At 42.5% G+C, this 25545-nt stretch overlaps 1 pseudogene; it reads right to left on the bottom strand.

The window, feature by feature from the left end:
- Positions 1 to 724: 724 nt before the first annotated feature.
- LOC126076756 (heat shock 70 kDa protein 1-like) overlaps positions 725 to 25545 on the bottom strand; it is an 80912-nt pseudogene continuing 56091 nt past the window's right edge.

Genomic DNA, 25545 nt, shown 5'->3' with positions numbered 1-25545 from the left:
TAATATCTATATTTACCACAATTAAAAAAAAGACCGAAATAGGCAAAAAGACACACAATTAGGGGAAGAGAGACACCAAGGGAGGATTGTCTGCCAGCCAAGGAACCATGGAATGCCCAGGACTACTGACAAGGAACCAATTGACATGGCTAAGATCCAGATTTGGATTTCCAGCCTTCTAAAAAAAAATTTTTATTTATTTATTTTTTTATGAGAAAATAAATTTCTGTTCTTTACAGCCTCCTACTTGTGGTATTTCTGTTGCAGCACTACTAGCAAACTAAGATATTTACTTTCCCTGTTTCTTATGTTTTATTATGTATTCATATCTTATTCTTTTATGTGTTTCCAATAGTCCCATGAATACTGTATGTTTATTATTTTCTCACAACACTTAACAGTTTGGGATTCAGTTTCATTGATATGGTTTTTCATTCTGTGACATCAGGGCTAATAGATAAGACCATCAGAATTACTCTGGAGTCTTTAATGGAATGTCTTCACCTTGAAAATGTACTCTTTTGGCTCAACGAAATCATAGTGGTACCTTTAGGTTATATAGAGGCATTCCTCATAAGAACCAGTTGTGCAAATTTTATGAAAGGCAACCTTTGATTCCCGGATTTAGTCTCTATATTAAATATATAAGGCAAATATAAGGCAATGCAAAGTCTTGAATCCCAGCCATCTCAAAGACATACGTGGACAATCGAGAGAATGGTCCCTAACCTACCTTCTCAATGGTGGAACCAGAAGCAGAGCCCCCCTGGGGAGCTTGAGCCCCAAAGCCACCAGCTCTGGGACCACCCACCCCCTGGTATAGTCCACTAAAGATGGAGTTATATACCTGCTCCAGCTCCTTCCTCTTGTGCTCAAACCTGTCCTTCTTGGCCAGGGTGTTGGCATCCAGCCAGGAGATCACCTCCTGGCACTTGTCCGGCACCTTCTTCTTGTTGGCCTCCTGATCTTGCCCTTGAGCCCCTTATCCTCCACTGTGCTCTTCATGTTGAAGGGGTACAACTCGAGGGCATTCTTGGCAGACACCCTCCCATGTGCACCTTGTCCTCGGCTCTGTACTTCTCAGCCTCCTGCACTATGCACTCGATCTCCTTCTTGCTCGGGAGGCCCTTGCCCTTGGTGATGGTGATTTTGTTAGCCTTGCCTATGCTCTTGTAGGTGGTCTCGATGTTCAGGATGCCATTGGCATTGATGTCAAAGGTCACCTCGATCTGAAGCATGCCTCTGGAGGCCAGAGGGTGCTGCTCAGCTCTAATAGACTCAGCAGGTTGTTTCCATGTATCATGGCCATCTTGTCTTCAGACACCTGGATCAGCACCCCGGGCTGGTAATGGGAGTAGATGGTGAAGATCTGCATCTGCTTGAGGGGGATAGGGAGCTGTACTTGATTGGGGCAGTCATGACACCCCCAGCTGTCTCCAGCCCCAGCAACAGGGAGCCATGTCCAGCAGCAGCAGGTCCTGTACATTTTTGGACTTGTCCCTCATCCGGATGGCTGTCTGCACCTCTGCCCCGCAGGGCACTGCTCATCGGGGTTGAAGCTTTTGCTGAGGTCGCACCTGTTGAAGAAGTCCTGCAGCAGCTTCTGCACCCTGGTGATGCGTGTGGAGCCCCCACCAGGACCAGTTTGTGGATCTGCGCCTTGTCCAGCTTGGCATCATGTAGAGCCTTCTCCATGGGCTCCAGGGTTCCACACAACAGGTCAGAGCACATCTCCTCAAAGCTTACCCTGGTTTGTAAGTCGATGCCCTCGAACAGGGAATGCACCTCCAGGTTTGGCCTGGGTGCTGGACAACAGGCTCCTTTTGGCCCTATTGTTTTGGCTGATGTCCCTCTTAAACTCCTCCATGAAGTGGCTCACCAGCCTGTTGTCAAAGTCCTCTCCACCCAGGTGGGTGTCCCTAGCTGTGGCCTTCACCTCGGAGATGCCATCCTCTATTGTCAGAATGTACATGTTGAGCGTGTGGCAGCCAGGTCAGAGATGAGCAATTTGCGCTCCTCCTTACCTGTCCGGTCCAGGCTGTAGGCGATGGCGGTTGTCATGGGCTTGTTGATGATCCTCAGCACATTTCAGCCCCCAGATCACCCCCACATCCTTGGTGGCCTTGTGCTACAAGTCGATGAAGTAGGCTGGCACAGTGATCACTGTGTTCCTCACCTAGTAGCCCAGGTACGCCTTGGCAATCTCTTTCATCTTTGTCAGCACCCACGGACGAGACGTCCTGGATTAAAAAGCCTTGGTCTCCCCCTTGTAGCTCACCTGCACCTTGGGCTTATCTCTGTCGTTGATCAACTGGAAGGGCCAGTGCTTCATGTCCGACTGCACCATGGGGTCGCCGAACTTGTGGTGGATCAGTGGCTTTGTGTCGAACAACGTGTTCTGCGGGCTCAGGGTCACCTAGTGCTTGGCTGCAGCCACTCAGTGTCAGTGAAGGCTACGTAGCTGGGGGTGGTGTGGTCATCCTGGTCGTTGGCGATGACCTCCACCTTGCCATGCTGGAACACCCCCACGAATGAATAGTTGGTGCCAGGTCAATGCTGACAGCCATGCTTTTAGCCACGTCTGGCCTCTGCTCTCTCCCTGCCCTGAGGTTCAGGCCTGGAATCAGTGGGTGGAAGCCACGACAAGGGGCGCTGGCTCTTTGGAAAGCAGGAGCCTGAACGCACCGGAGCTGCTCTTGGAGGTGTGGGCTTTAAAAGTGTCATTATCGTCCTTCAGGCATAAATAAATCTTTTCAGTCATAGCTTTTAGTGATTTTGCATTAAAAACTCCAACAGCCAGTTTCTTTGGCATGAGCAACAACTGCTTCCATCCACTGGTCTCCACTGGGTGGGCAGCTCTGGTCTCTGTGGAGTTAACAGGTGGCCCTGATCTCTGCCTTTGAGGAGGCAGCAGCACTGAGGTGTTAGAGCAAAACTGTCCTTCTTGAAAAAGGCTGCTCCTAATTCAGTGCTCACTCAGGCAGCCAAGAAATTGAGGGCTCTGCCCATTGTGAAAGGAGCCCTGCTGGTGCAGTGGTTAAGAACTTGACTGCTAAAACCCACTAGCCACTCTGTAGGAGAAAGATGTGGCAGTCTGCTTCCGTAAAGATTACAGCCTTGGAGGCCCTATGGGTCAGTTCCACTCTGTCCTATAGCTTCACTATGAGTTAGAATAGTTTCAACGGCAACAGGTTTAGTTTGTTTTTTTTGGTCCATTTGAGATTAAATAATAAAGCAAACCAAGACGTCATATGGTGTTTCCGTGGGACTTGTGGGTTCGCCATGAGTTGGAATCAACTTCACAGTCACTAACATTTGACACAGGCCTGGTATTGTTGAATGGGATTGAAATTGTAGAATGAATTCTAATCTATAGCCACTGCCATATACTAGGCTTTTGGGAATCCACTCCAACATACTGGTGGGCGCTGAGTCCTCCCTGGGGTTTTTAATCTACCCAGGTGTATGGATGCCACTTGAGCCTATCTCTTTTCCAGAGCAGAACTAAAGTCCTCTCTGGTCCATAACTGGCTATATATTTTAAAGATCTTTCAGTCCTCTGGAGTCCTGGTGGCACAATGGTCAAGAGCTTAGCTAATAACCAAAAGGTCAACAGTTTGAATCCACCAGCTGCTCCTTGAAAACTTTACAGGGCAGTTCTGCTTTGTCTTATAGGGTTGCTATGAGTCAGAACTGACTCGACGGCAATGGGTTTGGCTCGGTTACTTTAGTCCTCTAAAGCATGAAACTTAATTTGACCTTTAATTTGTTAATTTACTCATCTATTCATTCAAGTATTTACTGAAACCTTACTATGGCTTGAGGGGCAGCGGTGATTCAGTGGTAAATTCTCTCCTCCCAAGCATGAGACCCAGGTTTGATTCCCAGCCAATGGACTTCATGTCCAGTCGCCACTTGTCTGTCAGTGAAGACTCGCATGTTGCTGTGACGCTGAACAGGTTTCTGGGGTGCTTGCAAACTGAGACAGACTGGGAAGACAGGCCTGTCAATCTACTTCTGAAAATCAGCTAATGAAATCCCTATGGATCACAACAGTATGATCCATAACCGACCATGGGGATGACCCAGGACCAGTAACGTTTCATTCTGCTGTGCATGGGGTCGCGATGAATCAGGGGCTGACTCAACAGTGACTAAAAACAACTACTATGACTCAGGCACACCCAGTGAGAGCAGCAGAGAACTGGACAAGAAAATGCAATAGAGTGAGAAGAGTGCCAGGAGGGGAAGTACAGGGCAATATTGGAGCTCACAGGAACATCAGGGAAAGTCTCCGAGAAAATCACAGCTAAGCTGAGTGGAGATGGGGGAGAATGTTCCAGGTAGGTGAACAGTGTGCATGAAAACCCAGAGAAAGGCTCTTTCGAGTATGACATATTTGAGGAGTAAAAGAAGTCCTGTGTGGCTGGAGCTTCAAGTGGGAAAAGAGGAGAGGGAGTAGAGAGGATGAAGGGAGAGAACTGCCAAGGATGGCAGGGGCCAGAAGGTGGACAGCTTTGAAGGCTGAGTGATGGAGTCTGGACTTTATTATAGGCTCAGTGAGAAACCATTTTGAAGGGCCTGACACAGTGTAATGAAACAATATGACTTGTGTTTTTAGCAGATCAATAACCTGGGGCAGGGGAGTCCCTGGGTAGTCCAAAGAGTTAATGGTTAGCTGCTGACTGAAAGGTTGGAGGTTCAAGTCCCTTCCAAAGGTGCCTTGGAAGACAGGCCTGGCAATTTACTTCTAAAAAATCAGCCATTGAAAACTCTATGGAGCGCAGTTCTACTTTGACATATATGGTGTCCCCCTGAGTCAGAATCGACTTTCAGCAGCTGGTTGACTAATCTGGTAGACTAATCTGAACTCAGGTGATGACAACAATGATAGACATGGACATGCTTCAGATATGTTAGGAGGCAGAATTGCCAGGCTAGGGTGGTCATCCGGCCAGACCCTAGTGTTGGGAATTGGGGGTGAAGGGTTGAAAAGAAACAAACACAGCCTTCCCATCCTGGGGTGTAGGCTGCCGAGTCCCACTGCCCGAGGGTGCTCTACCAGAGCTCCCATGGAACCGAGTTCCCCTCAGATTGCACCCGATACGAGACCTGTTTCCCAGGAGTGACTTATGATAGGTAAGAACCCCAGGGTAGAGTCATGCTCAGGAAAACGTGCAGAAAGGAATCTGAATTGCTCTGCCTTTGACTCTCCAGCATTTTTCAAAATTGGGCCAGAGGCTGTTCCCATTCTGGCCCTGATTTCTATTGTAAACTAACTTAATTCTGAGCAGTGCAGATTGATCGCTGGGAAAGCAGACTAAGGCATCACTTTCAGCCATTAATCAGGAGCTTAACAAAGAAGCAGGCTAGTTCAGGAAATGTATGCGAAAGAGCTTTGTAAATGGCAAAGGGCTGGACACCGTGGGGCTGGGAGGCTTCTCCCCAACAGAGCAGGTCTTCCTCATTCTGTGGTTGTAAGAAGGGGAGGCTCATTAATTAACCTACCAAAAATACGTTTATGGAATGTGAGATCAAATGGGCAACAGCAACTTCAAAAGTTGGGTGGGAAGCTTAGGGAACAGTGAGTTTAAGATAATGGTGGTGGAATAATTTGGAAAAGGATAGCAAGAATGGTAGCACAGCTTGAAGAATGTAATCAATGTCACTAAATTGTACATGTAGAAATTGTTGAGGTGGCGTATCTTTGGCTGTGTACACCCCTTGCTGTTGAGTTGATTCCAACTCATAGCAACCCTATAGGACAGGGTGGAACTGCCCCATAGGGCTTCCAAGACTGTAATCTTTATGGGAGCAGGCTGCCACATCTTTCTCCTGCAAAGCGGCTGGTGGGTTCGAACTGCCAACCTTTTAGTTAGCAGCTGAGCACTTAACCCCTGCTCTACCACGGCTCTTTTGGCTGTGTATACTTTCACCAAAATAAAAATATTTAAAAGACATTTATTGAGCACCTACTATTTACGAGGCATCATTTGAGGCAGGTCCTGTACTCCGTTTATCTTTTTGTTCTCAATTCCAAACACAGTCCTGCAAAAGAGAAGTTCAGTGTTTGCCTTACTGTGAAGTGAGCCTCAAAACCTTCCAGGCACATCTCCAGCTGTATCTGTGCACCGTCTTGCTGTGGCTGTCCAGATTACAGGCTAGGAGTCAGGCCTGAGTTCAAGTTCCAGCTCAATCATTCGCTAGCTGTGGGGTTCTTTGCAAGTCATGTAAGTTTGGTAAATCTCAGCAACCTCACTGGTAAAATGGGGGAATTATTAGGTTGAAGGATACGAAATTACCATTTTTGTAAACGAAAATGGTCAAATAGTCAACAATTTTACATAGTTCAACCTCCTACAATAGAAGGTTGTTTTGAGGACTAAAGGAGATTGCATATTAAAAATTTTAATCTAGTCCGTGTCATGTAGTAAAAAGCCTTCCTGCTCCTCCTCCTCTTCTTATAATATTAAAACATCCATAATAATAATGATAATAACAATTATTATTATTCATACCTGGGTAGGGCAGTTTCAGGAGCCCTGGTGGTACAGTGGCTGGGCACTTGGCTGCTAACTGAAAGGTCGGCGATTCGAACCCACGAACTGAGAAAGATGTGGCTGTCTGCTTTTGTAAAGACTGTTGCTGTTGTTGTTAGGTGCCATCGAGTTGGTTCCAACTCATAGTGACCCTATGCACCACAGAACGAAACACTGCTTGGTCCCCCACCATGCTCACAATCGTTGTTATGCTTGAGCCCACTGTTGCCACCACTGTGTCAATCCATCTCGTTGAAGGTCTTCCTCTTTTTGGCTGACCCTCTGCTTTATCAAACATGATGTTCTTCTCCAGGGACTGATCCTTCCTGACAACATGTTCAAAGCATGTAAGACACAGTTTCACCATCCTTGCTTCTAAGGAGCATTCTGGTTGTACTTCTTCCAAAACAAATTTGTTCGTTCTTTTAGCAGTCCATGGTATATTCAATATTCTTCACCAACATCACAACTCAAAGGCATCAATTCTTCTTCTCTCTTTCTTATTCATTGTCCAGTTCTGCTCTGTCCTGTGGGGTTGCTATGAGTCAGAATTGACTCGACGGCAACAGGTTTGAATTTTTTTTTTTTAATACATATTATTCAGTGATTTTGGTTATGTTCTTCACAATATAGCTTTACCTTTAAATATGAAGTAGGCAACAAATCACAATAGTATTAACAGTATTTGTGAGTTTGTCTCTAATAGAAATTAGACATTTTCATATCACATTACAGTTATTACAAATATCTCGAAATATCCATGTATGCTTATCACAATTTCAAACTTCCAGTGCTTATTAAAACCCACAGCTAGATCTTGCATATATATTTTTTAAAAAAGTTGCTGTCGAGTCTATCCCAACTCATGTGGCCCCACGTGTGTCCGAGTGGAACTGTACGATTTTCAATGGTTAATTTTCAGAAGTAGATGCCAGGCCTTTCTTCCGGGGTGCTTCTCGGTGGACTCAAATCTAAAGCCTTTGAGTTAGCAGCCAAGTACATTAACTGTTTCCATCACCCAGAGATTCTGCATATATATTACCAAACTATAATTTAAATAAGTATTTTGGTACCTGTTTTTCCATATGTTTTAGTTTTTTAGTGCTGTTGTAATAGAGATACCACAACCAGAAACCCCCAAACCCATTGCTGTCAAGTCAATTCTGACTCATAGCGAGCCTATAGGACAGGGTAGAACTGCTCCATAGAGCTTCCAAGGAGCACCTGGTGGATTTGAACTGGGGACCTTTTGGTCAGCAGTGGTAGCACTTAATCACTATGCCACCAGGGTTTCCAAGATACCGCAAGTGGGTGGAAATTTATTTTCTTACAGCTTAGGAGGCTAGAAGTCCAAATTCAGGGCACCAGCTCTAGAGGAAGGCTCCCTGTCATTTCTAGGGGAAGATCTCTTTCAGTTTCTGTAGACACTGCATTCCTCGGTGATCTCCACGTGGCATGTAACTTCCCCTCCATTTATGCTTACTTCTCTCTGCTAATCTCCCCTTTTATATCTCAAAGTAAGGCTTCAAGCTAGTTAGTTCTTCCGGGTTCACTCATGGCCAAGGAAGTGAAACTGCAACAGACCTGAATTTTTAAAATTTAGGTAAACAAGAGTGGGAAAAATTACTGGTTGAAACCCTGCTGTGAAGCCTAATCTTCCTCTTAGAAAACTAGAGCAGCATACGTGTTGCATAGCAACCAAATCTCTTGCCTGTGGGATTTTGAGTAGAGTAAAAAACGTGGTGCCCCACTCAGAGATGGCAGCCAACCGTGCTGCTTGGAATGTGTGTTGCTCTCCACAGTTTTTCCAATAATCCAGTCTCACACGTCAGGTTCCTGGAAGGGCTCTCTATGCCTCTTCCGAGTCTCCTATTCCAGTGCTTCAATCCATAATCTTTTGTGTTCCAGTTATTGTTCCTGATCACCCAAATTGTAAGAATTTAGGTCTGCTCCAGTTTCGCTTCATCAGTCATGACTGAATCAGTTCAAACCCATTAGAAGTCCTGCTGAAAAGTGAGTAAGTTTAAGATATGCCTACACTGATATGACTTTATTAAAATAACAAAGAAAACCTTATTCTTAAATGGGATTATATCCACAGGTGTAGAGGTTAGGATTCCAACATTTATTTTGAGGGAACGCACGCAATTCAATCCATAACACCATACAACTGGTTTGCTTTGTAATTCTATGTATTTTGTTTTATGCACTCGAAAACGTTCTGAGAAGGATGCCAAAGTAGGAATTTTAAATCTTCACTGTGCCATGGATCCCTTTGACAATGTGGTGAAGCCTAGTGAAGTCTGTAATAGCTTTTGTGGTGCAATGGTTCAGTGCTCAGCTGCTAAACAAAAGGCCAGCATTTCAAACCCACCGAGTAGCTCTTTGGGAGAAAAGACCTGGTGATCTGCTCCAGTAAAGATTATAGCCTAGGAAAACCTATGGGGCAGATCTACTCTGTCATATAGGGTTGCTATGAGTTGGAATCAACTCAATAGCAGACAACAACAGCAATTTTTTAGTGAAGGAAAAACTTTTGCACTTTGAAAACGGTGTTTTTACTTTAAAGAGAAACATACTGGGTCCCAAACCACAGAAAAAAAAATCTTCAAATCAGAATTTATAATTTGAAAGACGCACTCAAGTTTTGGAATAAGGTCTGAATTAGTGAATATTGGTGCTATTCATAAGGAAAAATAGGTATGTTACATTCGATACTGACTGATGAGTACCACAAACTAGTGGGAAACAGGGTGCTGCCAAGAAGAAATTCTGCCAGTTCAACTCATTGAATTATAATCATTTGTAATCAGTCCATTAATTAACCGGGCACAAGAGTTAGTTGTAAAGAGATCAAAAGCATTTTCCCAAGTAGGTTAAATATAGCCCTTCTACTTCTTCTTGTTTACAGGGGCACTCCACTCAACAAACATTAATTTAATTCAAAGAAAAAAAGGTGTTATTTCAGTCTTACCTAAATTCTCCAAAGTGTCGCAAACCAGAATTAGAAAGGGCCCAAATGAACTTGCAAGCTTCTGGTGTAAAATAGGGGAAAAATATAAGAAACAAAGAAAGGGCAAAGGGGTAAAGGGAAGCAATCAAACAACCATGAATATTCATTGAGCACCACATACAGACATGGATTAAAGAGGAAAAAAAGACATGTTTTCTGTTTTTAGGCGCTTGCATTTTAATCAGCAATTGACAATGTAATTATGAACAGAAACAATATTGGCCAAATGTCAGTATTTGGCTAGAATCTTTATTTCCCCTTTCACTAATGGCTAAAAAAGAATAGAAAAAAAAAAAAAATAGAGGAGTTTCCAAATTCTGGGCCCTCAAGCGAAACGTTTTCTAATCATTCTAAAAATTACTCTTAAAACGAAAGGAAAAAAAAAAAAACTAAAACAATTTACACAAGAGATACACGTTCATTGTAAAAAATTTTTTTTTAAATACAGAGAAGCAAAAGAAGATAAAAAATTACCTGTAATTCTACTATTTAAAGATAAACTATGAAGTTTATTTGTATCTTTCTTGAAGTTTTATATGCATATATTTGTCTGTGTATTTTATTTGCCAGAATGGTTTGAAACCTGTTTTTTTCCCTTGGTAATAATAAATCATCAACATATTTCCATGGCAATTAATAAACAACTACAGTATCATTTTTAATACCACTACAGGGTATTCCATACTTTATTTGATCAACCCCGTACTATTGGACATTTGTTTGTTTGCCATCAAAAACAATGCTGTAATCAATAGTCTTATCTTTGTAGCTTTGTGTACATCTTTAATTATGTGCATAGAAAGTGACCTTAGCAGATGAAAGAGCATGGCATATATATATTGAAGAGAATACAGCAGTCCCTCCTTATCCACAGTTTTGCTTTCTGCAGTTTCAATTACCCGTGGTCAACCGCTGTCCGAAAATGTTAAATGAGTAGCGTGATGACATCTCAAGCTGTCCTGCTCTGTCTGGCCCAGGGACCACATTCACATAACTTTTATTACAGTGTATTGTTATAATTGTTCTATTTTATATATTAGTTATTCTTGTTAATCTCTTACTGTGCCTAATTATACTTTAAACTTTATCATAGGTATGTATGTATAGGACAAAACAGAGTATATATGGGGTTTGCTACTATCTGTGGCTTCAGACATCCATAGGAGTCTTGGAACATATTCATTGTGGATAAGTGGGGACTACTGTATTCCTCAATTTGAATTAAATTCAAAATGATTAAATAGTATGATTGAAGTCTGACAGACATCTGAACTATTACTGCGTGATGTCAGCCAGGCTAACTGCTCTGAGTCTCACATTCCTACATCTATGGTGGAGATAGCAATGGCTGCTTCGTGGGTTGTTGGGATGGTTAAATGAAATAATGTATGTAATAAGTTAAATAAATGAAATAATAAAATATGTAGGTGTTCTGAACATAGTGCGTGGCACACAGTAAGTGTATCATAAATGTCGGGTCTCTTTCTTCCTCAGTTCCCACCTAATACGAAACCTATGTCTACCCCACAGGTTCTTCTTTCTCAGAGTGACTACTCTTAAAATCTTCACTGATCCTGCAAAAGTGAGAGAGAGAGACAGAGAGTGAGAGAGAGAGAAATAGAGCAACAGAGAGAGATGGGAGGGAGAGAACAACGGAGACTGAGAGAAAGGGAGGGAGAAGAGAAGAAGCTAATAGGGGAATTCAGAAGGAATTTCAGGGAACGAAGAATGTGGGTCTTATCTGCCTCTTCATGGAAGAAAAAGCTCATGATGGCTTTCTATGCATTTTTATTTGATTGTTTATAATATGGCCAGAGTTCCCTCAGCCTAGCACGGAAGCTTTACAGCATGTTATCAGCATTTCAGTCTGCACTTGGGGTATTATGAAAGGTTAACACCCACACAACAGGGCAGAGTAAAGCTTGTTTACTGCAAGATTCATGTCTGGTCTTGAAAGGTTTTTTCTCCCCTGCCTACAACCGCTGATGAAAAGGAAGATGGATGCCACACTGAGGGTGTGGGATATGCATGCAAATTGAGTTCTGTTTGGGCAGGTTGGGTTGAAGAGGGCATCTTCCCAACCCACAGGCATACCTGTATGTGCAGTGCTCAGGTGACAGACAGACAGACAAGTGCTTTCCCTGCCCTCCTTCCCCAGCTGGCCTTCTCTGGGGAGTCTTCCCTGTGCAGGGATCTCACAGGAGTCATTTACACATCAGAATGCATTTCAGTCAAGTGTTGCGTCTCCCAGGGGCCCCTGTGTTTCAGGATGCATGGCTCTCTGTGGGATGCAAGGGTGTCAGTGTTAAAATGTTTACTAATCATGCAGGCAGCCCGGCTTGCTCCCTTATCCTGCCCTCCAGCAGCGATTTATTGAATACCTCACTTCACCAGGCGCATTGATATCACATTGTCACACACTGTAACAGTCATCAACAACATAGACAAGCTGTCTACCCTCTTGGGGTTTAGGTTCTGGTTGTAAAGACTGACAAAGCCAGGTACATAAATGCATGCTGTTATGGATTGAATTGTATTCCCTAAAAATTTGTGTTGTAAATCCCAACCCCTATACCTGTGGTTGTAATCCCATTTGGGACTGGGTTTTGCCCAACAGGTTTCAGTGGACCTTCCAGACTAAGGATGGACTAGGAAGAAAGGCCTGGCGATCCACTCCCCAAAGTCAGCCAGTGAAAACACTAATGCCCTTGTGCGTGGGGTTGCCATGAGTTCGGGGCTGATTCAACAGCATTCAACAAGAACAGCTGTGTGATAGGCGGGTTAACAGGCATACAGTTGTATCTAGATTTTATAACAAACCCTTTTTTTAAAAAAATTTTTATTGTGCTTTAAGTGAAATTTTACAAATCAAGTCAGTCTCTCAGACAAAAATTTAATACGCCTTGCTATATACTCCTAGTTGCTCTCCCCTTAATGAGACAGCCCACTCCTTCCCTCCACTCTCTCTTTTCGTGTCCATTCCGCCAGCTTCTGACCCCCTCTGGCCTCTCAACCCCCCTCCAGACAAGAGATGCCAACATAGTCCCATGTGTCTACTTGATCCAAGAAGCTCATTCTTCACCAGCTTCATTTTCTATCCCGTAGTCCAGTCCAATCTCTGTCTGAAGAGTTGGCTTTGGGAATGGTTCCTGTCCTGGGCTAACAGAAGGTTTGGGGACCATGACCACCGGGGTCCTTCTAGTCTCAGTCAGACCATTAAGTCTGGCCTTTTTACGAGAAGTTGGGGTCTGCATCCCACTGCTCTCCTGCTCCCTCAGAGGTTCTCTGTTGTGTTCCCTGTGAGGGCAGTCATCGGTTGTAGCCGGGCACCATCTAGTTTTTCTGGTCTCGGGCTGATGTAGTCTCTGGTTTATGTGGTCCTTTCTGTCTTCTGGGCTCATAATTACCTTGTGACCTTGGTGTTCTTCATTCTCCTTTGCTCCAGGTATGTTGAGACCAATTGATGCATCCTAGATGGCCACTTGCTGGCATTTAAGACCCCAGATGCCACTCTCCAAAGTGGGATGCAGAATGTTTTCGTAATAGATTTTATTATGCCAATTGACTTAGACGTCCCCTGAGACCGTGGTCCCCAAACCCCCGCCCCTGCTATGCTGGCCTTCAAAGCATTCAGCTTATTCAGGAAACTTCTTTGCTTTTGGTTTAGTCCAGTTGTTCTGACCTCTCCTGGATTGTGTGTTGTCTTTCCCTTCATTTAACAAATCTTTGGCATAGGAATTAATATCCCCCCAAAAACATTAGAGATTTTCTCAAAATCACGTTAGCAGTTAAAAAAAAAAAAAAAATCCATTGCTGTCAAGTGCATTCCAACTCATAGCAACCCTATAGGATAGGGTAGAACTGCTCCATAAGGTTTCCAAGGAGTAGCTTCTTGGTTCGAACTGCCAACCTTTTGGTTAACAGCTGAAGGCTTAACCACTGTACCACCGGCAATGGCAGAGCAAAAATCTGAACCCAGCTCTGCTTGGTTCTAGAGCTAATGTCTTTTCTATTACACCACAGCACCTCCCCTTCCTAAGGGGTTAGAATCATGTTTGTGATAACTGGTTGCCCTTCAAACTCTTGTTCCACAAATAGGGACAGATTACCCAATAAGCAAGGTAAGCATGGGCTTACTTCTGCTTCTTTACTAATCTGTCGTGAACAATTTCACATGGATTTCACTGCTGCCTTCTCCCTGCCTCCCTTCCTTCTCTCTCCCTGAATTGGTTTGCATCTCGTTGATAGTTCATGTTTACATCTTCCTTCCCATCCTGGAGTCCCATGATCACTACAGATTCAAACAATATCCCGTGCTCTGGTCTCCCTGCAATGGCATGTATGGGTATCACTGACATGCAACTGATGGGACTCAGGAACATTGAGTAGAAAGCATGGCCTAGCAAGGAAGCTGAGATTTCTCTGCTGGAAATCTTTTCGGAGTTTTCTCTATAATACAGATACCCTTAGAGGAAAAATGCCTTTAGTTTTTCTAGCTAACAACTTAAGGGATGAATATCCACAACATTTATGTTTGTATGGCCCTTCCTAAAGTGCTTTAACTTATACTAAGTACATTGGTCTTCCCGACAACCACATGAGATGGGCCACAGGTCATTGTTTCTATTGTATACATGAAGGAACAAATACAGACAAAGAATGTTCCAAGAAGTCTTGGAAGAAGCACAGCCAGAATGCTCCTTGGACGCCAGGATTGTTAAACTTCGTCTAGTGTTGCCTTAGTTATCTAGTGCTGCTATAACAGAAATTCCACAAGTGGATGGCTTTAACAAAGGGAAATTTATTCTTTCACAGTCTAGGAGGTTAGAAGCCTGAATCCAGGGGAAGGCTTTCTTTCCCTGTTGGCTCTGGGGAAAGGTCCTTGTCATCATTCTTCCCCTGATCTAGGAGCTTCTCAGCACAGAGACCCTGGGTCCAAAGGATGCATGCTCCTGGCTCTTCTTGGTTGGTGATAATGAGGTCCCTGTGTTTCTCTGATGGCTTCTCTCTTTTATATCTCAGAAGAGATTAACTCAAGATACAACCTAATCTTGTCAATTGAGTTCTGCCTCTACTCCTGCCTCATTAACCTCATAGAGGTAGAACTTACAACATAGGAAATGCACATCAGGTGACAAAATAATGGACAATCACACAGTGATGGGCAATTATGGCCTAGCCAAGTTGACATACATTTTTGGGGGGCACAATTCAATCCATAATATACTCACTTTGGACATATTATCAGAAGGGACCAGTCCCTGGAGAAGGATATCATGCTTGGTAAAGTAGAGGGTCAGCAAAAAAGAGGAAGACCCCCAACATGATGGACTGACAGTGGCTGCAACAATGGGCTCAAACATGGCAAAGATTGTGATGACGCAGGGCCAGGCAATGTTTCATTCTGCTGTACATAGGGTTGCTGTAAGTTGGAACTGCCTGGACAACACCTAACAACAATAATAACGCTCAGCTGGCTCCAGGTCACCCAGCTGGTAATTGACCCAGCTGAGACTCAAGCCCATGGAAGTAAAGGCCAAGTGCTCTTTTTGTTGTAGTTATTGGTTGTTGTTGAGTTTGCTCCGACTCATGGCAACCTCATGTATAATAGAAAGAAACATTGCCCATGACATTTTCATGATCATTGATATGTTCGAGGCTATTATCATGGCCACTGTGTATTTTGAGTGTCTTCCAACTGTGGAAGCTCATCTTTCAGCACTATACCAGACAATATTCTGTTGTTATCTGTAGGGTTTTCATTGACTAACTTTTGGGAGTAGATTGCAAAGCCTTTCTTTCTAGTCTTAGTCTGAGAGCTCTGCCGAAACCTGACCACCATGGGTGACCCTGCTGGTATTTGAAATACCAGCAGCATAGCCTCCAGGATAATAGCAACACACAAACCACCACAGTATGGCAAATGGACAGATCGGTGATGGATTTTTTCTATAACTCTACAGTTCAATATATCAGGATTTCACTAACTGTGGCAGCTACGTGGAAGAAAGGATTTGGGGGGAAGTGGAACCTCTGGGAAACTGTGAAAGTAAGGCTGTGAGGATAGATCGATTGAGTGAATGAGTGAGTTAATGAATGATTCATTCATTCATTCATAAATTTAACAAACGTCAATCAAACATCATCATCTACTGTTTGATACAATATGATGGCCTAAATACTAGGTGGATAATACTTGTAAATGGCAGAGATTTGCTAGCATTTTCTTTTTTTCCTGGTTCCACAGATAGACTACATTTCCCATCCTCCGTTGCAGTTGAGAGTGGCCATGTGCTTGTGTTCTAGCTAAAGGAAGGGAAGCTGAAAGCCTGCTTGCTTTTCCCCTTAATGCAGATGAGCACGGAGCCCTTGGTTGATGTTGTTGTGTGGTATTGAGTCAAATCCCACCCATGGAAGCTCAGAATTATTGCTCCTGCCAATTGGAATACCCACTAAACTTAAACTTCTATTATATTAAACCACTGAAAAGTTTGGGGTTAAATTTAACAGTGATTAGTGCTACCCTACGCACTCCGGTTAACCAGGTTCAGGGAAAGAATTAATCCCTGATGCCCTAGAGCATACATTGTATGTAATGAATTGACTCCTCTCCTTTGCATCTAAAATGATACTAGTTATATTAAGAAAATAGTCACTCAAATGATTTTCCATAGAGTTGAATTCTCTTGAGGAACCTCTGTTGATAAAGGTTGGATACACTCAAGCAACCCCTGTTCTCAATTAGTTGATTGTAATCTAGTTGTGGAAATTGGACAGATGTACATAGCCCTCTTCAAGGAAAGGTGAGCGGGCTTGGGAAAACTAATAAGACTTCTTTTCTTCCTGATGACAAGCCTGTGGAGATTTTATTATTATCATTTTATAGATGAAGAGACTGAGAGGTTGTGCAGTTGTTCAAGGTCACTCAGCTAGTAAGTGGTGGAGCTAGAATTTCAACCTATGTCTGGGGAACTTTTGCTTATTCAAGGACCTCGCAAGGCAAAATAAGCAACTTTAGCCTAACCTATGTGGAGGCAGTGGTAGTTCAGTGATAGAATTCTTACCTTCCATGTGGAAGACCCAGGTTTGATTCCCAACCAGTACACCTCAAGCACAGCCATCACTCATCTGTCAGCAGAGGTTTGTGTGTTGCTCTGATGCTAAGCAGATTTCAAAGGAGCTTCCAGACTCAGATAGACTAGGAAGACAGAAAGGCCTGGCAATAGAGTTGGGGACTCTCCCTATGGCAGCTAACAACAACCACTTAACCCACAATTCCCCTAGGACTGCTGCAATGACCAGGGGGCCTGAGACCACTCTCTGTTTTCAAGGACAAAGATAACACTTCCCCCTGGAGAGGGTAGACCTCAATTCAGTACTGCCATGGTCTTGGTCAACCCTGAGGCACTCTTCTCTTCATCAGAGTTTTCCCATACTTCACCTGTTCCTGGGAAAAGTGATAATCATGTCATAAAAAAACCATTTGTAGAAGTGAATCAGTAAAAAGAGTCATCCTACCTCCTGACTTTAGGAAAAGTGGGCTAATTTATGAAAAATTTGGGAGACGTGATTAGGAAAGCAAAGGATTGTTAGTTTGCAGAGAGAATTAGGTTAACTAACGACCATCTTCCGAAAGCTTAATTCAGTCTCTCAGCCCTCAAGTGAGGCAAGGAAATAATTGATTTCTGCGTTGCTGGTGGGGAAATTGAGGGGAGGGAGAAGTAATATCCCGCGGCCAACCAGGGAACCAACATCTATCCTGAGGTTAAAATCTAAGATTTTCTGCCCCTTGGTCCTTGGTTCTACCTTAGTATCTGGAAGGCTCAAGGCCCGTAAGAATTTTGATGTGAGAACCCCAGAGCAGATAAACCAACCAATACACCCCATGCAAATAAGAGACTGAATAATTAAGGATTAGAAATTTTCTGTCCTTCAAAGAAGAAACTTGAACAATGTGCTACTTGGGAGAGTTGAAGCTGAGTGGGTTTATTTTAATGAGTGCTGGCACTTTTCATTATAAGGGCTGCCTGTCACCCAGTGGAATTACTTGAGACGCCAGAAAATATTTGGAGACCTCAAAACATCAATGTCTAGAACAAATTAGAGAAAAAGAGAGAGGAATGAAAGGGGAGGGGAAGAAAAGAAGGATAATGAGAAACAGAGGAGGAGAAAAGAATTCTAGAAAAACAACAACCACCACGTATTGAATGCTTACTCTGTGCAAGGTGTTTCTCAAATATTTCCTTGCAAGCATCGCTGAGGCAGGCATGTACTTACGCTATAGGGATGAAGCACTTTGCCCAAGCTAGGAAGCAACAGAAGTCCCTCAGTGGTACAAATAGTTAATATACTCAGCTGCTAATCCGAAAGGTTGAAGTTTCAGTCCACCTAGAGGGGCTTCAGAAGAAAGGCCTGGGGACCTGCTTCTGTAAAATCACCCATTGGAAACCCAGTGGAGCAGTTTTATTTTGACACACATGGGGTCGCCATGAATAGGAATTGATTCAACAGCAACTGTTTTTTGTTGTTGTTGTTAGGAAGGGACAGGGCCAGCATCTGAATCTAAGACTGCAAGTCGGCTGTGACTTTAACCTTTGCACCATACTACTCTCTGCCTACAGCGCTGATTGGAAGAGAGAGTTACATAAGGAGTTTTAGAATTCCTGTGTTTATGTGCTTCTTTTCCACCACTGGATTGGTTGCTCCTTGAGGACCAGAATCAAGATTTAATAGTTTTGTCTCCCCAGAGCCTAAGTAGTTCTTGAACATCAATAGATGGTCTGACAAGGACTGGAGAAACCCCAAGAGTATAACCCCAGACAAACTTACAGCTCAGTCATGAAGTCACTCCTGAGGTTCACCCTTCAGCCAAAGATTATAAAAAATTATACAGGCCCATAAAACAAAACGAGGCTAAATGGGCACACGAGCCCAGGGACAAGGACGAGAAGGCAGGAGTGGACAGGAAAGCTGGTAATGGGCAACCCAAGGTTGAGAAAGGGAGAGCGTTGACATGTCTTGGGGTTGGCAACCAATGTCACAAAATAATAGGTGTAAAAAAAAAACAAACCCATTGCCATTGAGTCAATTCCAATTCATGTATTCATTGTTTAATGAGAAATTAGTTTGCTCTGGAAGCCTTCATTTAAAGTACAATAAAAAAATAATAAATGTTTTTGCATGAGTGAATGAATGAGTGAACATCTAGAGTGAGCCAAAGGCCAAGGGTTATATATCTCACCTTTGCATTTTAATCTCAAAGTCCTCTGTGGCCTCTCAGGCTCTCTCCACCCTCCCCACACCCAACTCCATGGTCTGTGGAAGCCCAGAGCCCTCTTCAGAAGTCTGGAAATTCAGGGCCGGCCTTTTGCTGTCATTACCCATCAGCCTCCTGACCCCCATGTCTGTCCTAGCTGCTCCCACTCTCCACCTCAAATCGAATCGTGGCCCTATCACTTGCCAGTTATGTGACTTCAGGCAAGTAAGTTTTGGATTCTGAGACTGAGATTCCTCCTCTGTAAAAGGAATGTCTTGATTTAGATAAGGGTGGCAAACTCAAATACTTGCGTGGGCCAGATAAGTAATGACAATGACTGGTGCGGACAATTAGTATAAGACAATCTTGTTAGCTGGCATCGAGTCAGTTCCTGACTCATGGCTAACCCATGCACAGTGGGATCTCACCATTGTGATCCATAGTGTTTTCACTGGCTGATTTTTGGAAGTTGATCTCCAGGCCTTTCTTCCTAGTCTTTCTTAATGCGGAAGCTCCACTTAAACCTGTTCAGCATAATAGTAAGACAAAAGCACCCCCTGACAGATGGGTGGTGGCTGTGGTTAAGATGCATGGGCCAGGAATCGAACCCAATTCACCAGCATGGAAGGCAAGAATTATACCACTGAACCACCATTGCCCTGTGTAAGGCAATAGGGAGTAGTGGAGAGTATGGCAAACAGGAAAAGGCACCCTCTACCAGAGGCTTAGCCAACTGTTGTGTGGGCATGAGAGCTCGGTGTGGCTACCTTTCCAGTTTATTCAAGAGATGCAGGAAGTCTGGATTTTTATGTGAAATTTTCTTAAATGTTGGCACAGATTTCTTTCCGAAACACAAAGTGGGCCAAACTCAACACATTTGTGTGCCGAATCCAGCCTCCAGGGCACAGCCTCTGGACCATAGGATGACTAAAGTCAGTTCCATGTCTGAAAGGATTTGGCCTGGTGGCAGGTCGTCCCTCCAATCTGCATTCTTTTGGCTCCCTGTGCTGTTTCTGCTACAGTTTAAGTAGAGTGGACGAGGGCTTAAGTGTAACTGTGTTTATAAACACCCTGAAGAATTCCATATGGTATGCCGAATGTGAAGCTGGCTTAATTTGAAAAGATTAAATGTACTCAGGCAATTGCAGAGTTGTCTGTTTTGTAAATCAATGCAATTTGTCGGTGGCAAGCAGGGAAGGGATGAGCTTCAGGAAGTGCAGCTGGTGTGAGTAGCAAGCCCAGTGGTAGCAGCATGAGAGGCAAGTCAGTGAGGCAGCAGCCCTCTCTGATACTCAAGTCTCCTCCTCCCAGAACTACACACACACACACACACACACACACACACACACACACTCTCTCTGTCTTGCCCCTCTCCCACCCCAGATTTAGTTTACCAGTTGCCCCATCAAACCGGTTCTGACTCAGGAAGTAGTCTGCGTGTCAGAGTAGAAGTGTGCTCTACAGGTTTTCAATGGCTGCTTTTTTGGAAGTAGATCTCCCGTCCTTTCTTCTGAGGTGCTTCTGGGTGGATTCGAACTGTCAACCTTTCACTAGTAACTGAGTGTTGATTTGGTTTAAACCCATCACCTTAGAGTCCTTTCTGACTCATAGCCACCCACTAGGACACAGTGGAACTGCCCAATACGATGCCAAGGAACAGCTGGAGGAACCGGAACTAACAACATTTTGGTTAGCAGCCAAACTCTTAACCACTGCGCCACCAGGCTCCTGATTTAGTTTACTGCTTCTGAATTTGAACATTATACAAATGAAAAAAGTTTCCTTTATAAATTTGGGGACAATGTGGGAAAACCTTAGCTATCTGGGGCCAAGTATCTCAATTGATTGTGAGTTGTTATTGACTCAGTGGCAAATGTTTTGTTTTTTTTTTTGGTTTTGTAATAACAGCTTTAATATAGCAAGAAAGGATACAAACAGAGACACATCGGGTGAAGTCTGAGTGAATCCCCAATATGGAGCTTCCATGTCCCCAGGGACACACTACCCTCCCGTGTGCACGGATGTCTCACCAACTGGGAATCTCTGATTCTGGACATCTTGTCTTTTGCACACAGCTACTTTTTACATGTGTACCTTTTAAAGAGTTCAGATAATTTTCTAAGAAAAACTCCCAACAGGCTTCCCCAAAGCCACATCAGCCAGAAACACATCACATGGTCCTGCCCAAAAACCAATCATTAACGATGAAATGAAGTTGCTCTGTTGGGTTTAGAATCCAGCAATCCCGATTTTACTCTGAAGCTGGGGTGAGGCCATGCCTCCCCTGAGGTACAGGAAATCTCATACCTGAGCAAGATCAAAGTCCTGAGTGCAAGGAAGGCTGGCAAGGACCTGGGTGTCAGAAAAACACAGTGTCTGCCCCCGGGGCGGAGGTGCAAGAAGAAAGCAAGGGGAAGGGAGGGGAGGGGAGGAAGAGGCAGCAGAAAAGCAGGAGGAGGAAACAGTAGACTCAGAGCTTTGGAATTAAACAGAGTTAGGTTTCTACCCTAGCTTTGTCATTTACTACCTGTGTGTCCTTGGCATGTTCCAGAATCTGTCCGAGCTTGGGTTTCCTCATTTGTAAAATGGAGATAGTAGGGAATTTTCATGAAGTTAAATGAGAAGATAGATGAATGAAAGATGCCAAGCTCAAAATAATATTTGACTAATGTTAGGAAGGGAAACCCTGGTGGTATAGTGGTTAAGAGTTTGGTTGCTAACCAAAAAGTCAGCAGTTCAAATTCACCAGAAGACCTTATGGGGCAGTTCTATTCTGTCCTACAGGGTCGCTATGAGTCAGAATCTACTTGGCGGCAATGGGTAATGTTAAGAAGAAGAGAAATAGGAGAGCAACAACACTTTTTATGCAGGGCTTTAGTTAATAAAACATGTTCAGAAATATTATTCTCTTTGACCTATCGACATACCATTTCACGCAGACAAATGCAGCACTTTTATTGTCTCCTTTTATAGATTCTGAGACTATGGGCCAGAGACCACATGTGTCTTGCCTAAGGTAACAACTACAGGATGCAGGTCTTCAAAGTCCAAAACCAAAAAACCCAAACTCATTGCCATCGAGTCAATTCCGACCCATGGTGACACCATGTGTTATGGAGTAGAACTGTTCCAAAGGGTTTTCTTGGTTATAATCTCAACAGAAGCAGTTCTCCAGGACTTTCTTCTGTGGTGCCACTGGGTGAGTTGACCTGCCAACCTTTTGATTGCTAGGGGAGTGCAAACTGTTTGTACCACCCAGGGACCACTCAAAGTCCAAGGCTCCAGCAATATTCAGAAAAGGTAGTAAAAATTTTGAAAAGATTATTGAAACAAAGAACGTATATTATTTGGAAAGCGTAATTTTGTCGCTTTGAGGAAGGAACCCTTACCTTGAGAAATCTGCTTCTGGTACAGGGATGGGCCAAGACAATAAGCATCCCCATTTAGAAAAGGGAAGATGGAAACATTACTAACAATGCACAAACACCAGAAGAGAAAGTAGATAACTGGGAGCTCCTAAAAATCAAACACTTATGCTCATCCAGAAACTTCACCAAAAGAGTAAAAAGATTACCTACAGACTGGGAAAAAGTTTTTGGCTAAGACAAATCCAATCAGTGTCTGATCTCTAAAATCTACATGATACTGCAAAAACTCAACAACAAAAAGACAAATAACCAACTTAAAAATGGGGAAAGGATATGAACAGGCACTCCACCAAAGAAGACCTTCAGGGAGCTAACAGATACATGAGGAAATGCTCACCATCATTAGCCATTAGAAAAATGCAAATCAAAACTAAAATGAGAATGGTGAGTAAGATAAGGCGATACGATGAAATAAAAGTTAGGTTTAAATTTAGAAAAATAGGGGTAAATAGTAAGGTAACCACAAAGGAGATAAACTATCCTACACATCAAAATAAAATACAAGAAAAAAAATTGAGACTCGGCAGAAATAAAATCAACAACAATGAATATGAGGCAAAGACAATATATAAAGATAAACTACTCAGCAAAAAAATTAAGTGAGAAAAAGAAACTGTCAACAACACACAAAAAAAGACATAAAAATGATAGTACTAAATTCATACCTATCTATAATTATGCTGAATGTAAATGGACTAAATGCACCAATAAAGAGACAGAGAGTGGCAGAATAGATTAAAAAACAAGATCCATCTGTATGCTGCCTACAAAAGACACGCTTTAGACCTAGAGACACAAACAAAATAAAACTCAAAGGATGGAAAACATACAGGCAAACAATAATCAAAAAAGAGCAGGAGTGGCAATATTAATTTCTGACAAAGTAGACTTTAAAGTTAAATCCATCAGAAAGGATAAGGAAGGACATTGTATAATGATTAAAGGGACAACATACCAAGAAGATATAACCATATTAAATATTTATGCACCCAATGACAAGGCTGCAAGATACATAACACAAACTCTATCAGCATTGAAAAGTGAGATAGACAGCTCCACAATAATAGTAGGAGACTTCAACACACTGCTTTCCGGGAAGGACAGGACATCCAGAAAGAAGCTTAATAAAGACACGGAAGATCTAAATGCCACAATCAACCAACTTGATCTTGCAGATGTATACAGAATACTCCACCCAACAGCAACCAAGTATACTTTCTTTTCTAGTGCACATGGAACATTCTCTAGAAAAAAAAAAAAAAAATTTTTTTTTTCGAAGAGACCACATATTGCGTCATAAAGCAAGCCTCAGCAGAATCGAAAACACTGAAATATTACAAAGCATCTTCTCTTGACCATAAGACCATAAAAGTGGAAATCAATAACAGAGAAAGCAGGGAAAAGAAATCAAACACTTGGAAAGTGAACAATACCCTGCTCAAAAAAGCCTGGATTATAGAAGACATTAAGGATGGAATAAAGAAATTCAGAGAATCCAATGAGAATGAAAACACTTCCTATCAGAACCTTTGGGACACAGCAAAAGCAGTGCTCAGAGGTCAGTTTACATCAATAAATGCACACATCCAAAAAGAAGAAAGGGCCAAAATCAAAGAATTTATCCCTACATCTTGAACAAGAGAGCAAGAAAAGAAACCCTCATGTACCAGAAGAAAACAAATAATAAAAATTAGAGCTGAACTATATGAAATAGAAAACAGAAAAACAGTTGAAAGAATTAACAAGACCAAAACCTGGTTCTTTTAAAAAAATCAACAAGAAAAATTGATAAACCATTGGCCAAACTGACAAAAGAAAAACAGGAGAGGAAGCAAATAACCCAAATAAGAAATGAGATGGGCGATATTATAACAGACCCAACTGAAATTAAAAAAATCATATCAGATTACTATGAAAAATTGTACTCAAACAAATTTGAAAACCTAGAAGAAATGGATGAATTCCTAGAAACACACTGCATACCTAAACTAACACAAACAGAAGTAGAACAACTAGACACATAACAAAAGAAGAGATTGAAAAGGTAATCAAAAAACTCCCAGCAAAAAAAAAGCCGTGGCCCAGATGGCTTCACTGCAAAGTTCTACCAAAGTTTCGGAGAAGAGTTAACACCACTACTATTAAAGGTATTTCAGAGCATAGAAAAGGAGGGAATACTCTCAAACTCATTCCATGAAGCCAGCATATCTCTGATATCAAAACCAGGTAAAGACACCGCAAAAAAAGAAAATTATAGATCTATATCCCTCATGAACTTAGATGCAAAAATCCTCTACAAAATTCTAGCCAAAAGAGTTCAACAACATATCAAAAAAATAATTCACCATGACCAAGCGGGATTCACACCAGGTATGCAGGGATGGTTCAACATTAGGAAAACAATTAATGTAATCCATCATATAAATAAAACAAAAAACAAGAACCATATGATTTTATCAATTGATGCAGAACAGGAATTTGACAAAGTCCAATACTCATTCACGATAAAAACTCTCAGCAAAATAGGAATAGAAGGACAATTCCTCAACATAATAAAGGGCATTTATACAAAGCAATAGACAGCATCATCCTAAATGGAGAGAGCCTGAAAGCATCCCCCTGAGATCGGGAACCAGACAAGGATGCCCTTTATCACCACTCTTATTCGACATTGTGCTGGAGGTCCTAGCCAGAGCAGTTAGGCTAGATAAAGAAATAAAGGGCATCTAGATTGGCAAGGAAGAAGTAAAAGATCAGAAGACATGATCTTATACACAGAAAATCCTAAGGAATCCTCAAGAAAACTACTGAAAATAACACAAGAGTTCAACAGAATATCAGGATACAAGATGAACATACAAACATCAGTTGGATTCCTCTACACCAACAAAAAGAACATCGAAGAGGAAATCACCAAATCAATACCATTTACGATAGCCCCCAAGAGGATAAAATACTTAGGAATAAATTTTACCAGGGATGTAAAAGACTTATACAAAGAAAACTACTAAACACTTCTGCAAGAAACCAAAAGAGACCTACATAAGTGGAAAAACATACCTTGCTCATGGGTAGGAAGACTTAACATTATAAAAATGTCTATTCTACCAAAAGTGATCTATACATTTAATGCAATTCCAATCCAAATTCCAGCGACATTTTTTAATGAGATGGAGAAACAAGTCACCAACTTCAAATGGAAGGGAAAGAGGCCCCAGATAAGTAAAGCACTACTGAAAAAGAAGAACAAAGTGGGAGGCTTCGCTCTACCTGATTTTAAAACCTATTATACCGCCACTGTAGTCAAAA

The sequence above is a fragment of the Elephas maximus genome, chromosome 5 (genome assembly GCF_024166365.1).
Source record: "Elephas maximus indicus isolate mEleMax1 chromosome 5, mEleMax1 primary haplotype, whole genome shotgun sequence".
Lineage (NCBI taxonomy): Eukaryota > Metazoa > Chordata > Mammalia > Proboscidea > Elephantidae > Elephas > Elephas maximus.
This window is presented reverse-complemented; position numbering and strand designations above follow the sequence as displayed.